Raw genomic sequence first — 14216 nt, 5'->3', positions numbered from 1 at the left:
CTTGTCACATGTCAGGAACTCTGAGCTTTAGGATCAGCAGAAATTTTGAGGAGATGTGTCATGGCAGCAAATCTCAAGTTTCTCCCACTTTAAAACTAAAAGCAATTCATGGAACTCCTCAAGCTCTACAGCAGCAGGTTTTCCTGCCTAAAGTGTACGGATCTTGCAGAACTCCAGTCAACTATCCTTAGAAGCTGCAAATATTAATCAAAAAACCAATTTTCCTTATCTCCTCTTCCTTTCTTTCTCTCAAATAGCAGAATAAAATAATGAGTAGTTCTATTTTGTGTAGTTGGAATTCTATGTAATGCCTGCACCATTTTCAACATACGATGAATGCAGATTAATGAGAATAATGATGAAAGGATGAAAGATGATATTTATAGGGCTTAGAAAAGCTATTATTTTAATTCTGTTGTGAAGCTCATTCACTTTCTCCACAAATGAGATGACTTATTAGATAACTGATTTGAATTCAGGCTTACAATTTGCAGTTTGATGGTATGCTAGCTACTTTTCCTGAAAATAGGGCAGCAGTTTTATGGGGGAAAAGGAAGACATTTTATTTTTTTAAAGAAATGCTTTATTTTAAAGCAACTCTTTTCCCAATATGTCATTAAAGATGCTGAAAAGGTTCTAGATTTCTGTAAAGCCACAATTTTATGGGACACATAAGAGGCAATAGTTTGGCTAGCTATACAATCAGCCCCAGAAACATCAGTGTCTATTGGTACATTATACATGCACAAGTGGAATGCAGCCGGCATGCCGATGTATATGCTGAGTTTTCCTAGTGCATCTGTATCATTTTTCCCAGTGGAAAATAACAGGATGTCGCCTTGCAATTTTTACTACTGTATAATAAAATATAGCCATAATAAATAGCATCTAAGCACATAAAAGAGATTTGGACTGAATCCATTTAGCCTTCATCACTTGGTATAGCTCAGGCTTTTAAGTAGTTGTGTATCCTAAATTGGCTTAATTTGATCAAGTTGCATTGGACTTGGACTGCAGTAGAGTAGAGACAGATTTTATTTTTATTTGCTATTTAATGTTTAGGTCATATTTTAGTGTATTTACCTTTGTAATCCATTGTGCTGTTAACACAGTTTGTCCAGATGATAGTCTAAATTGTGCTTTGATTAAGTTAGCTGATCTCGGAAGCTATTATTGCTATAGTTTAGTTATTGTTACTATTGTTATTATTATTCCTAATGCTGTTAATTAGTTTCAAACCAAGAGTGTTGCACATTGTCAAGAATTTTCTCAATTGTCTGAGTTTCCTGGGAGCAGGAGTAATGTTTAATTAAGTTTTGTAGCTCCTTTACTAGCCCACCTCAGTTTTACTATGGCTTTAAAAAAAAAAATTGGATTGATTATTGATGTTCTTACTTGAAATCTAAATATATAGAAAAATTTGCTTTGAAAATGTATTTTACAATTTCATTCACTTTAATGGAATGAAGGTTAAAGTTCCAAGTTAAAATAAAGAATTGAAAAGCTTTAGCCTATTAGTAGTAAGAAAAAATGTTTTGGGGGTGTAAAAAAATTATTTCAGTCAAGATGTTCAAACTTTTGCTCTGCTGCTCTCCTAGAAATACTTCATTCCTTTTTGATCTTCGTTTTTTATTATAATAACATAGCATGCTATTCTTGCAGTTATAAGGTACATATTTATCAGTTAAGAAAAAGTAAGTTTATGGCTGTGTTTTCTAAAAACATGATCTCTTCATTTTAAATACTGTCTCAAAAGAATAAGGACATGTTAAACTTTATTACCAGTTATAGTTCTAGGTAAAGTTATATTTACATGTTTTATCCTTATGAATTTCAGAATTTAACTTTATTGTTAATGGAAACATAGAAAAACAATAGAAGCAATATTTTCGTATTTTAACTATAGGTATCTCCTTTATAGGTCCTGAATGCATACTGTAAAATAAATTGGTTATATTCAACTAGAGGCCTGGTGTATGAATTCGTGCATGGGTGGGGTCCAGCCGCCTGCCCTGATGGGGGCCTATTGGGGCTGGGCCAGCGGGTGGGGGAAGGGATGCAGGACATTGGCCGGCCGGCCGGCCATGCCCCCAATTGACGTGGGGGGCTATTTGGGGGCCGGGCTGGGTGAGGGGAGCTGCTGTGGGAGGTTGGGAGAGGCCAATCAGGGCCTTGATTGAGCTGGTTGGCTGTTGAAGTGCACATCATAACAACTGGTCATTCCAGTCATTCCAGTCATTCCATTGTTCTGGTCTCTTGGTTTTTATATATATAGATAACAATGTGAATTAATTCCATACCAAGTAAATAAAAAAAACTCAATATTTAATATAGGTAAGTAATTAATTAAAGTAACTAACTAAAAGTAATTTCTAGGGGACATTGTTTCAAAGGAGTGATAAGCATTCCCCCCTCACGGTTATGTGTTATGAAAAGAACTTAAAATGACATATACATGATATATAGAAATAAAATAGATGGACTAAGAATAATGTCCACAAAAACGATGGCAACATACACACACATATACATATTCTCTAAACTTCATCAAGGGTGTTAATTTTTAATTGTCTGTAATACCAGTATAATTTGAGCTTATTGCTTTATAATTAGTTGGAATTATACCTGATCAAAACTTCAGTTATAAGGAATCTTATTTGGGTGGGGGTTTCCTAGGGTAGATAAACTTTTCTAGAAACTTGAGCCAAACATCCAAACCGTTAAAGTGGCAACGTTGCAGGTGTTTGGCAGTTGATTAAACTGTTCCCAGAGTTCTGTCCAGGTCGGCTCACTCTTCCTCAGAGCTGTAGGTACTTGGGGTGGTTGGTATGCCAGTTTGCTTTCTCTGCTTCTTCTGAACTCTCAGGGTTCGAACTCTATAGGAAACCGGGTCTTGATTGAAGGCCTCTCCCTGAGTCAAGTTCATTGGGTTTTAGTACAGGATGATTTTAAAAACAAACATATTTCCCGATTTAGGACTATGTTAGATTGATTTGACTTCCAGATGTTGGAATCTCAGATAAAGGACTTATTACTGTGGAATATAAAGCACACCATTCTAAAGATCTTGGTACTGAAGATTTCCTGCCTGAAGCCTTATACAAAATGAGAAATAAAGCTTCATGCAACGAACTACAGGCAATGTAAGAATGGAACAGGAAAAAGAGGAGAAAGCAGACTAACAGTGCCGTGGTCATCTGATATTTGATGCGTAAACTAATCCCTTTTAGTTGTCCAGCCAGATTTCTTTTTCGCCGTGCAGAAGCATTTATTTTCTTCTCTCTGCCTTTTGATCCCACTGCCCCCTGCACAGTTGGAACATCCCCAAAAGGCTTTGGCAGAGGTCACGTCTCAGAAGCTTTTTAAACTTTAGTTAGAATACATTTATTGATTTTCTTTTAATGACCAAAGGAATGAGGATTTTGGGATGAAGCTCATCTGAGAGCCAGTGTCTGCCTTGGCAATCTGAACTCTTTTCTACCTTTGAGGACACTTCATTAGATACACAGTTCTCCTCATCAGTAAAACTCAGGATTCTGGCATGTTATTGGATTTTCCTTAGGATTGACAATTTGGCCTCTTAGACATAGAAGATAAAGATCATTTTTCTAGGACAGAGAGTCAGAAACTACCGAACTATATAAAAATTCAGTAACACCTTTTTTAAAAATTCAATCCTGGGCCTGTAGAAAATATTTGGTAGTATGTGTTGGCACAATAACTTAATTTTAGGCTATTTTCTTTATATTTAACTAGTAGCTCTGTGCATGGGTGTGCGAGTAGCTTGCTGCCGCTTGCCTCAGCTGGCCACCCACCCACCGCAGATGGTAGCTCTCTGCTGCTCCTAGTAGCTCACTGCCCCGCCCTCCTGGAGCTCTCTGCCTGCTGGCCCACCCTCCTGTAGCTCCCCCGCCCCTTCCTGTAGCTCTCCCCCCCTACTTGTAGCTCTCTGCCCCACCCTGCTGTTGATCTGTGATCCAGTCCTTACGTGGTCAGTTGTTACACCTCAAGGCATAATGGATAATTAGCATATTCCTCTCTTATTATATAGGATAGTTTAAGTTTACATTGTTTTATTTGGCTAAATTAGCCATGATTGGAAAATACATTTCTGTGAATCAAAAACCCTGCTAATTAAGGATAGGGTAATGTTTCAAGAAAAAGACCTTTTCATACTTTGACATTTCTGCTTCAATGCATTTTTAAAGTTTCTTGCTTAAATTTTAACATTAAATAAAACATGACAAGATTTCCTACATTTATAATTCTCAGATAATTATCATATGAATCAGAAAGTGTGCTATCTAAGTCATTCTGGTTGATACTGTCTTGGCTCCCAGGTTCCACATTATGCTCTGGAGTCAAAGGGGAGGAGATATGGAGCAATGTTTAATAATACACAGTGTCAAACTACAGCAGGAAGGCAGGGCAGGGTTGTGGGGGGTAAGAGATTAACTGAAGGACTTGTATGCATGCATTAAGCATAACCAATGGACACAAGACACTGGGCAGGGGGGCGGGTGGTGAGGGCATGTGCTGGGGAGTAGGGGAGGCCAGGGGGAGGTCAATGGGGGAAAAAGGAGATATATGTACTACTATTTGTAAAACTTTAAACAATTAAATAAAATATAAATAAAATAAAATATAATCATTATAAAAAATAAAGACAAAAAATAATATGCAGTGAATGGTGGTTATTATGCATTGGATTTCAAAATTATTTAGAAATCATTTAAATAGCAAATATCTCCAATACATTCAAAGTGAATTTGTTCTCATACAACCTTTCAAAATCTATCTATTATAAAGAACAAGGAAGGTGTATTTTTTCTTTTTGTTTGTCCACCTTAAAAAAATAAAAACATGTATGTGCTTTACAATGCATATTCAAAGAGGCAATAACAACCAGTTTCACATTTGAAAATTCTTTGTAATTTATGAATTGTAGTTCTTTATTTTAACAGGTATTTTGAGACCACTCTTTTTCCTTCTTAACTTGTCTGTATTTTGAAAAATATTTATTAAAAACTCACTATGTTGCTACTGCAATTGAAACATATGAACATTGATCTATATAATCCTCTTCTTAATTTAACATCTCAAATACTAAAATATTATACTTTCATTACTTTTACAGCAAATGTTCAAATTATTTTGGACTGTTCTGTCATAGAACATAAGAATGTACTTTTTAAACAATTGTTATTTTATGATAGAAGAAATAGGGTAGATTTCAGTGTATCTTACCAGAACATGATTATTTAAAAGTATAGAGAGTAAGTATATTTTATTATAAATGAAAGAAACTCAATATTTTCTATTATTATATTTGGAAACCATGACTAGGAAGCAAATATATTATGTATAATTATAGTGATGACATAGCCATTTGTGAGGAGGGAAACATATTAAATTGAATGATTGCTTTTTCCTTTGACAACTTGAAAGCTATTTCTCAAGCAGAGGCAAACATGACTTCCACCAGAAGTAGGTTTACAGTTGTGAGTATGTGAAACACAGAGTTTATACTTGTATTATTATTTATTAATTATTATATTATTTTCCACACAAACAACCATAAACCAACTTTTGTACCACCGTGTACATGGCTGAATCAACGAGTCTCTTAGGGGTAGAGCATCGGCTGTTTAAATCCTCTGACCCCAGCCACTGATCCATCTTGCCCACACATAATCTCCTCTACGCAGCAAGTCCTTTTCTAGGTGTTGGTTCTAGCCTTCAATAGTCACACCTGTTGTACATTTTACCACCTCCCCTCCCATCAAAGGTGGCAGCATCTCATTTTCCTGTGTATGGCAGAATGCTAGAACTCCTGCCGATGGCACATGGTTCACAGCAGGTCACATTTTCTCCCTTCTTATGTCATAGGGCAATAGCTGCATAGATCTTTACATAGGAACAAGCTACTGCATCTGGCAATCAGTCCTAGCCCAGGCTCAAAGAAATAAGTGCTTGTGGGTATGAGAGGTTTAGGTGGTTTTAGAGGTTTAGGTTTAGGTTTAGGTGGAAGATAATAATGGCCTTGCACTTTATTATCTTCGTTAAGATGGAAGAGTATAGCAGAAGCAGACCCCTGGAAAAATTAACCACTCCAGTACAATGTCTTAGCCGAACAATGTCTCTGCTGGGATGAGAGTTCTGGTGTTATATATGCCACGGGCTTCTGATCAATCCAGGCATTACTACTTCTCTGTGGGCAGTGCAAAAACATCTCTGTGTAATGGAATTGTAAACGAAATGAAATAAGTAAAAGGCCTAGTCCTTGGTTATAATTTTAATAAATAGATGCTTTTCTCTATGAGGGCAGAATTTTATATATACTGCTCCAATCCTTGATATTACACAATGGCTGGGTATATAGTGGACATTAATTAAGGACTCTTCCCTTCACCTTCCCTGTCCCATCCCATCCCATCCCATCCCATCCCATCCCATCCCATCCCATCCCATCCCACCCTATCCCATCCCATCCCATCCTCTCTATGTTGGGCAGCAAACTGATTGTCAGCAAAATAGATTTCTTCTCTTATCTTAATTATAAAATTTTAATGTTCATTTATACCAAATGTAAAAAGTTCAGCCTTTTGTAAGTAAAAAGTTAGGTAATACATTGATTAAGGTTTGAGAGTTATTATCTGCAGTTCTTTCCCCCTAATAATGAACTATTGCCTGGCTGGTGTTGCTCAGTGGTTGAGTGTCAACCCATGAACCAAGAGGTCTTGGTTTGATTCCTAGTTAGGGCTTGATCCCCAGTAGGAGGTGTGCGGGAGGCAGCGGGTTGATGATTCTCTCTCATCATTGATGTTTCTCTCTCCCTTCCTCTCTCTCTAAAATAAATTTAAAAATGAATGTAATTATTTTTGTTTAGACAACTCACTTTGTATAATTTAAATTATTTTAAATTTATGAAGATTTGTTATTATGTCTTAATAAAAAATGATTTGTTGTATGACCTAAAAGAATTTCCAGGACAAAATTCCACAGGATCTCTACTGTTATAACTGGAAGTAGAATATTTTTTCTGGAATAAACTCTTCTTAATCTCTTGTGTGATGGTCATTTTCCATAGTCCTGAAACTGTTGGTTTTGGAAATTTTATCCAGCTTTGTCATTGATTTAAAAGTTTTGCCCCAAGGCACTCTCCTTTTTACAATGGCTTACTTTTGGGGACCCATAAAACACCACACAAGGAAAATGTGGTACATTTAGCACTGAAGGTTGCACTCCCGATTTAAAATGCACCAGGAGTTTAGAGATGTGATTGTGTCGAGGCAAATTTCCTGGGAGAAAGAGGCCTTAGTGTTGTATTATTATGGTATTCAGTGTGTAAGTAGAGACAAGTGAAGAGAGCATTCTTGGTACAGCCATTGCATTAACAAGCCACTGTGTCCATTATAATCAGTTTGAGGGGACTTTCAGCACCAGAAGCTGGCTGATGTAGACATTCTTCCTGGTGCAGTTGTATCCAAAAAATGTTTGCAGCAGAAGAGAACATTCTTCCTAGAGAGGGTCTTGAAAACAAGGCTCTAGATAACAATAGGGTGCTTTTGTGGATTGCTGAGCAGAAGACCTACATGTGGAAAACAAGGTCTCAGATTACCCTGTACATTTACCAGAATAGATTTGAGAGAGGACAGAATGATGCTATAAGAATACCATTGCAACATGCCAGGTATAGGGCCTATGGTGAAAACATGTAGTGGCAGGAGACCAAATGAAGAGGAAAATACCTTGGAATCTCATCTTGCACTGTCAGTTGTTAATCACGGTAATCTTCATAAATTGCCACATTGTAATCTATAAAAACAAAATATTTCTTCTCTGCCTATGTCACATGACTATAAGGATTATGGTATTGAAAATGTGATGAAAAACAGATCTGAACACTCCATAGAGATAATATGATAGTGCAATAAGGAATGAATGTAGATATTTGAAGATAACCCATAGACTAAGTAGATAGACTAAGAAAAGTAATTGGAAAAATAATTTGAATGGAATGAGTAAAAATGTTTATTTTATTTTAAAAAAATCTCACTCTTTACAGATCTTTTAAAAAATGTCACTATAATTTTACACTAAAAACTATCTATTTAGCTGACATCAGAATGATCTCTTAAAAATATATTTGTACGTGTCATTTCCTAATTTCTTATGAACCTTTATTGGGTAGTTCAGTAGAATAAGTCACCTAATTTTGTAATTACTGTCATACAAAGACAGTAAAATATCTTTTTGTCTCAATTCCAGACTAATTTTTGCTGGATTTTTTTTGCAGTCTCATTTATATACCAGACTGGGAAGGTGTGTTTTAACAGTATTAAGTGTTATGAAATTCTGATGATTACTTTTTGAAGAAAAATTCAGGAAGTTTATTTTTTGCTTTACTTATAAATACTCTCTTCTTGAACGTAGACAGCAATAATCAGTATGGCGCTCTTTTAGAGCTGGAGAGTATAGACTGAGTTCGGGTCACTTGTGTTCACACTCTGGCTTTACCCTCAGGGTCTCAGAGTATTTATTTGTAAAATAAAGATCATCTTCATATCGACCTCAATTTTTTTTTTTTTTTGTAAAGGTTAAGTGAGGATATAAAAAGAATGTTTCAATCCTTAAAACAAAATACAAACATTTTATGGTTAAGTGAGAATATAAAGTGTTCAAAAATAAAAGTGTTTAAAATTTAGAAACATTTTAAAATGAAAAACGTGTCTCTCTGTTTCTGTTACTGTCTTTCTCTTTCTCCCGTATTCTGTTCTTACACACTATCTTAAGTATAAACGCTTGGAGTGTTGCTTTTGTCTGTTCATTTCACTGCCGGATCCACAGCACCTAGAACTGTGCCTGGGCAATCAGCACATCTTTGATGGATGGATGAATGAAGGAATGAATGAATAATGAATGAAGTTGCTCTACTTTGTAAATTTGCTATAAGTATTAGAAAACTTACCTTGAACATTCATTTTTACTGGTGTTTACATTTTAATCAGTGAATCAAATCTTATTTTATTTTCCATTTTTGATGTGTTTGCTTTTAAGGTTTTATGTAAAGCTTGGGTCAATTTAAGTTTAATTTTTAATCAAAACAGTCTAGTACTCATAACCAAAGTATTTTCATGTAATTCAAAAGACCTAGAGTGAACCACAACACTAATTGCTAGGGAATTGCTTTTTATGTCATTTGAACAGTAATGAAAATATATTTGTATGGATTGACTTTTATCAGAAACACACCAAATTTTTATATCCTCAGTCAGCACTTTTTGACCACTTTGCTCAAAAAATAATAACAGTAGCTCCTTTCTACAATCCCTTTTAGGTCAATTTTATTAATTAGAAATTTACCTTATTAGTTCATATTGATAGACAGTATAATTTGATATAATACCTTCTTCTGACTGTTAAGTTTTCTATTTCTCTTACTATTTGTCTCCTCCCTTTTTCCTTTCCCATGTTTTAACTCAGACGTGGCCTGCTAACTCTTAGGAGGCTAAGGTTCCCTGGGTGAGCTTGTTTTTTCCCTTTAAGTTATCTGCTAACTCTTAAGTGCCTTAAGTGGATGCAGTTCAGAGAGTGAATCACTTAGATGTTGACTAGTCAAACTGTAAATTGAAGATACTCTGTTTTTCTGTTCTAAAAGGAAAGCAAAAGGTCCTATAAAGATAACTATAGAAATTCAAAGGCACATATAATGGGCATTTTTGTTCTTGATTTCAATTTATGGGAGGCCAATATAAACAGTTTTCAATAATATTTTTAACCAAAAAATGTAAATGTTTTGTTTATCCAATCAGCATTTTAAGGCCCCTTTAAAAAATTTATTTTTATTGTTGAAAGTATTACAGATGTCCTTTTTAATTCCCCCCACCCCATTGACCCCTTCCATCCCTCCCTTACCCTTCTCCCCCTAGGCCTTCACCACACTCTTTTCTGTGTCCATGAGCTATGCATACATGCATACAAGTTTTTTGGTTGATCTATCCTACCACCCACCTCATTGAGATTCGACAGTCTGGTCCATGCTTCTATGTCTCTGGATCTATTTTGATCATTGCTTTATTTGTTCATTAGATTCCATATATATAAGTGAGATCATGTGATACTTGTCTTTTTCTAACTGGCTTATTTCACTTAGTTCTTAGTTGTGTAAGGAGTGGTAGTTCAAATTGAAAAAGTAATCATATTCCCTGTTCTCAAACAACTCATGTTACGGTAGAGCGTTCAGCATGAGCATCAGGGAAGATCTGATTGGTTCTGTCTGTGGTAGGTCTGGTGATAAACGAAAAACTCTGTAAATACTAATGTTTGGATTTCAGAATGTGTTTCCTAAAAGGAAGTAAAAAGATCTAAAGGGTGAGGATATCTGTAGGAGAGTTTGCACTGTCATTACCCATGATTATAAGTTATGAAAAGATATGCTTGGTCTTAAAAAACCAGAGAAAATTACCTTAGGTAAATAGCCAGTATTTATTGAATATGCTCCGTTTGTTGAAAGAATGGTTATGCAGGGAAATGCAAGAAGTTGACTAAAGAATTGCTTTCAATTGCCAGTTTAGTAGCAAGCCTGACTTTAAATATGGACTTAGATTGCTCATGTGGTAAAAAAAAATAAAAAAATAAATAAATCTCACAAATTGGCCACGTAGGGGTAGACACTAACTAGAAAAAATTCAGTGAGTTCCACTGCTTTAATATTTTCAAATCCTCAAACAAAATATAATACATTTAGTGAATATGTTCCTCTATTTGTGTGTGTGTGCAATTGTAATCAATAGTGATTCTGCAAAGAGAACTTAATTTTTATTTTATGCTAATCACTATCTGACAATATCTAATTCCTTATCCATAGACATTGAACTGTTATTGTTTGGCATGTATATAGTAAATTAACTTCCTGCTAATAGCATAATACTCCTAATAGCATAAACACTAAGTACCATAATTAACTAATGCACCTGATGCTTGTACGAAGCACTATGACTCACCAGAAAGTTTAAAAATTGATGACTGGTTGATAGAAACATTAGAAAACATTGAAATTCCAAAGAAACACTCTGAATGACATCATGCTTTTTTTGTGTGAAATGTCTGATGTGTTGATTATTAGTTCAGTAAGAAAACAATAATAAAAGAAATACAAAAACATTGTGGAAATTTAAAGAAAATGAAAACAATCCCTCTTGTAAATCTACCATTTAAGTAAACTTACGTTTTTTACTTATTTCTTTCTAATCTGATTAAAATCTGAATTTGTTTAGATTATTTTAATTACAGCCTCAGTGAATGTACACATTAGTACATAGAGAATAGATATATGTGTGTATGTTTGTGTATATACCTGGTATATGGTTAGATAGCAAAATGTACTACGGAGTTGCCCAGTGTTTTGTATTTTGTGCTTTTTTTTTGGTGTGTGTGTTTTCCTTTGTTTGTTTTCCATAGCAGTTCTCTCTAAGGTAAAAGTAATTAGATGCATCCTAGGGTGTTAGCTTGAAGAGCCTGTTGCAAGATACCAGAACATTTATTGGAAATCTTAGAATATGTTTGAAAAAAATAATGTGTTCTTTTAATTAGGAGAATATTTAAATTTCTTATGTACCAAATTCTGAGTGAACATTACAGTGAAGTAGATCATGGGGGAAAAGGTGTCTTATGTAAATTGAATTTTGTTTTTATACCATGGTTTTTCTGCTATACCTTACGCATTATGGGGCAAAACAACACTGGAAAACAATGAGAAATATAAAAACCTACTCAAATAGTACTACAACTATAGCCATAAAATAAAGTACTTTTTCATCATTAATTTAATGTATTTTTGTTTGTTTTTACAGAAGTATTCAAATGTTCAGTAAATTGGAGGAAAAGAACATGGATGTTTAACAACTGAAAACCACATTAAGGTAATTAGTAGATAAATTGTTGCCAATCCATTTCTTAGTAACTTACAAGTGTATTTAACATATTTATATTCAAGTTAGTATATTCTTTTATGAGTGTCACATTGAAAATTTATATTGTATAATGAGTTACTAGAGTTAAATTTTACATGTTCTGGAAAATCAATTGATATTTCTTGTGGACAAATACGTAAATAATACAGTTCAAAGTATTTGCTGTGGTGAGGAATTATATTCCAGCTATATTAAATATAAATGAGCTACTAAAAATAAGGACACCTATGTAATACATTGATCAATAAAGAAAAAAAAGAAAAATAGTAATTTTATTGGCTCTCTACCTCTTTGGAAAGGCAAATAGCTATATTACCTTAAATGTCTGATAATTATTCAGAATTTTGTTTTTAATTGCTGCATGTATACCAATACAATAAAAGTTATTTTTGTTTAATTTATCCAGGTGTTCTCAATGACATATCCATGACAATAACTTTGAATATTAGGAAATTGAATATTAGCAAGTAAATTATTTTCAAAAGTAGTGTTTTTATTTATCCCAAATATATTTATAGAGTTCGATATAAAAGATTTTGAAGAACATAACCTTAGGCCAGCATACATATGTGCATGTTCTTCAGAAAATCATTTTGAAACCAAAAAATGTGGGTGTTTTGAGCCTGGTTCTTGTCATGAATGAAGTTGTGGACAAAAACGATTAATGGAACCAAAGTTTATTGGGAGAAGCCGGTCCTGGAAAAGGTGCACTGGGGCTCCAGGAGCAGGCCTGTGTCCAGAGCCTCCTTTCCATGTTACAATGGCGAGTAGTTTAGCATCCAAGCTAATTAAAGTCTGTTAGTCCATGTGTGGAGGCCCACATTGCCATAAGCCACGTGGGTGCAGGGGATGTCCTCTGCTGCCACAGGAATGAACCCATTGCATGCTGGGGGCAAGAGGAAATACGCACCTTTTAATTTAGGGAGTAGAAACAGCCTTGCTAGCTCCTGATTGGTCTTTTCAAAGCATTTTGCCTTGGCAACATACTTGGGATTGGTTTCTACACTGTACTGCTTTGTGATTGGTCATCTGCATCTGCCTGTCTAACCAATATCCATACATTTTAAAGTTCATGCCTCTAGCCCTCCCTGCCCAGTTGGGATGCTTTAGAAACTCCACCTAGTTTTATTTTCTACCCCTCCCCCATCCCTGTCCCTGTCCACATAGCTTACCTCTACTGAAATTAATTTCTGGAGAGCAATTTTGTATTGTCTACAATATAAGTTATCATAAACTAGAGGCCCGATGCACGAAATTCGTGTAAGGGGCTTGGCCCCCACAGCTCTGGCTGGCCCTCGAAGCCTCTTGCAGCCCTGGCTTCATCCGGAAGGTCGTCTGGAAGGTTGTTCAGCTGTTTGTTCTAATTAGCATATTAGCTCCTTATTATATAGGATACTAGAGGCCCAGTGTACAACATTCGTGCACTGCGGGGGGTGGGGGTGGGTTCCCTCAGCCCGGCCTGCACCCTCTCACAGTCCAGGACTCCTTGGGGAATGGCCTAAGCTGGCCGTTGGACATCCCCGAGGGGTCCTTAGTGCTGCTGCAGAGTCGGGAGAGGCTCCCATCACTACTGCTACGCTTGCTAGCTGTGAGCCCACCAGCTATGAGCCCAGCTTCTGTCTGAGTGGCACTCCCCGTGTGGGAGCCCTGCTCAGCCAGAAGCCACGCTTGCTATTCCTTAGTGTTGCCTTGGAGGCGGGAGAGGCTCCCGCCACTGCAGCTGCGCTCTCCAGCCATGAGCCTGGCTTCTGGCTGAGCAGTGCACCCCTGTGGGAGAGCACTGACCACCAGGGGGCAGCTCCTGCATTGAGAGTCTGCACCCTGGTGATCAGTGCGCATCATAGCGACTGGTCATTCTGCCGTTCGGTTGATTTGCATATTAGGGTTTTATTATATAGGACTAGAGGCCTAGTGCACGAAATCATGCACAGGTGGGGTGCAGCCAGCCTACCCCAAATGGGGACTAATCAGGCCAAGCCAGTGGGGCAGAGGGCACATGGGAGATTGGTTGGCCAGCCCTGCCTCTTATCATGGGTGCGGGAGCCGATCAGGGGTGGGGCGGGCCAGGGGGAGGGGCCGCTGGTAATTGGCTGGCTGGCCCTGTCCCTGTTATGGCCGGGGCCAGCTGTGGGGAGGGGCCGCCCCCCAATCAGGCCAGTTGGCCGGCCTCAGCATGCATCATAGTGACTGGTTGTTACAGTTGTTCCATTTATTCCAACTTACTGGTTGCTTGGCTTTTAT

The 14216-nt window shown here is 36.6% G+C and overlaps 1 long non-coding RNA gene across 2 annotated transcripts in view; it reads left to right on the top strand.

Annotated features, from left to right (window-relative positions):
* LOC129152001 (uncharacterized) overlaps nt 1-14216 on the top strand; it is a 213399-nt gene that overhangs the window by 159613 nt on the left and 39570 nt on the right. For both annotated transcript variants that reach the window (XR_008558712.1, XR_008558714.1), the window contains exon 2: nt 11856-11924. This is a non-coding gene — a long non-coding RNA (uncharacterized LOC129152001). The remainder of the gene's footprint in view (nt 1-11855; nt 11925-14216) is intronic.

The sequence above is a fragment of the Eptesicus fuscus genome, chromosome 2, assembly GCF_027574615.1.
Source record: "Eptesicus fuscus isolate TK198812 chromosome 2, DD_ASM_mEF_20220401, whole genome shotgun sequence".
Taxonomy (NCBI): Eukaryota; Metazoa; Chordata; class Mammalia; order Chiroptera; family Vespertilionidae; genus Eptesicus; species Eptesicus fuscus.
Note: the sequence above shows the minus strand (reverse complement) of the source record. Positions and strands in the feature narration are given on the sequence as shown.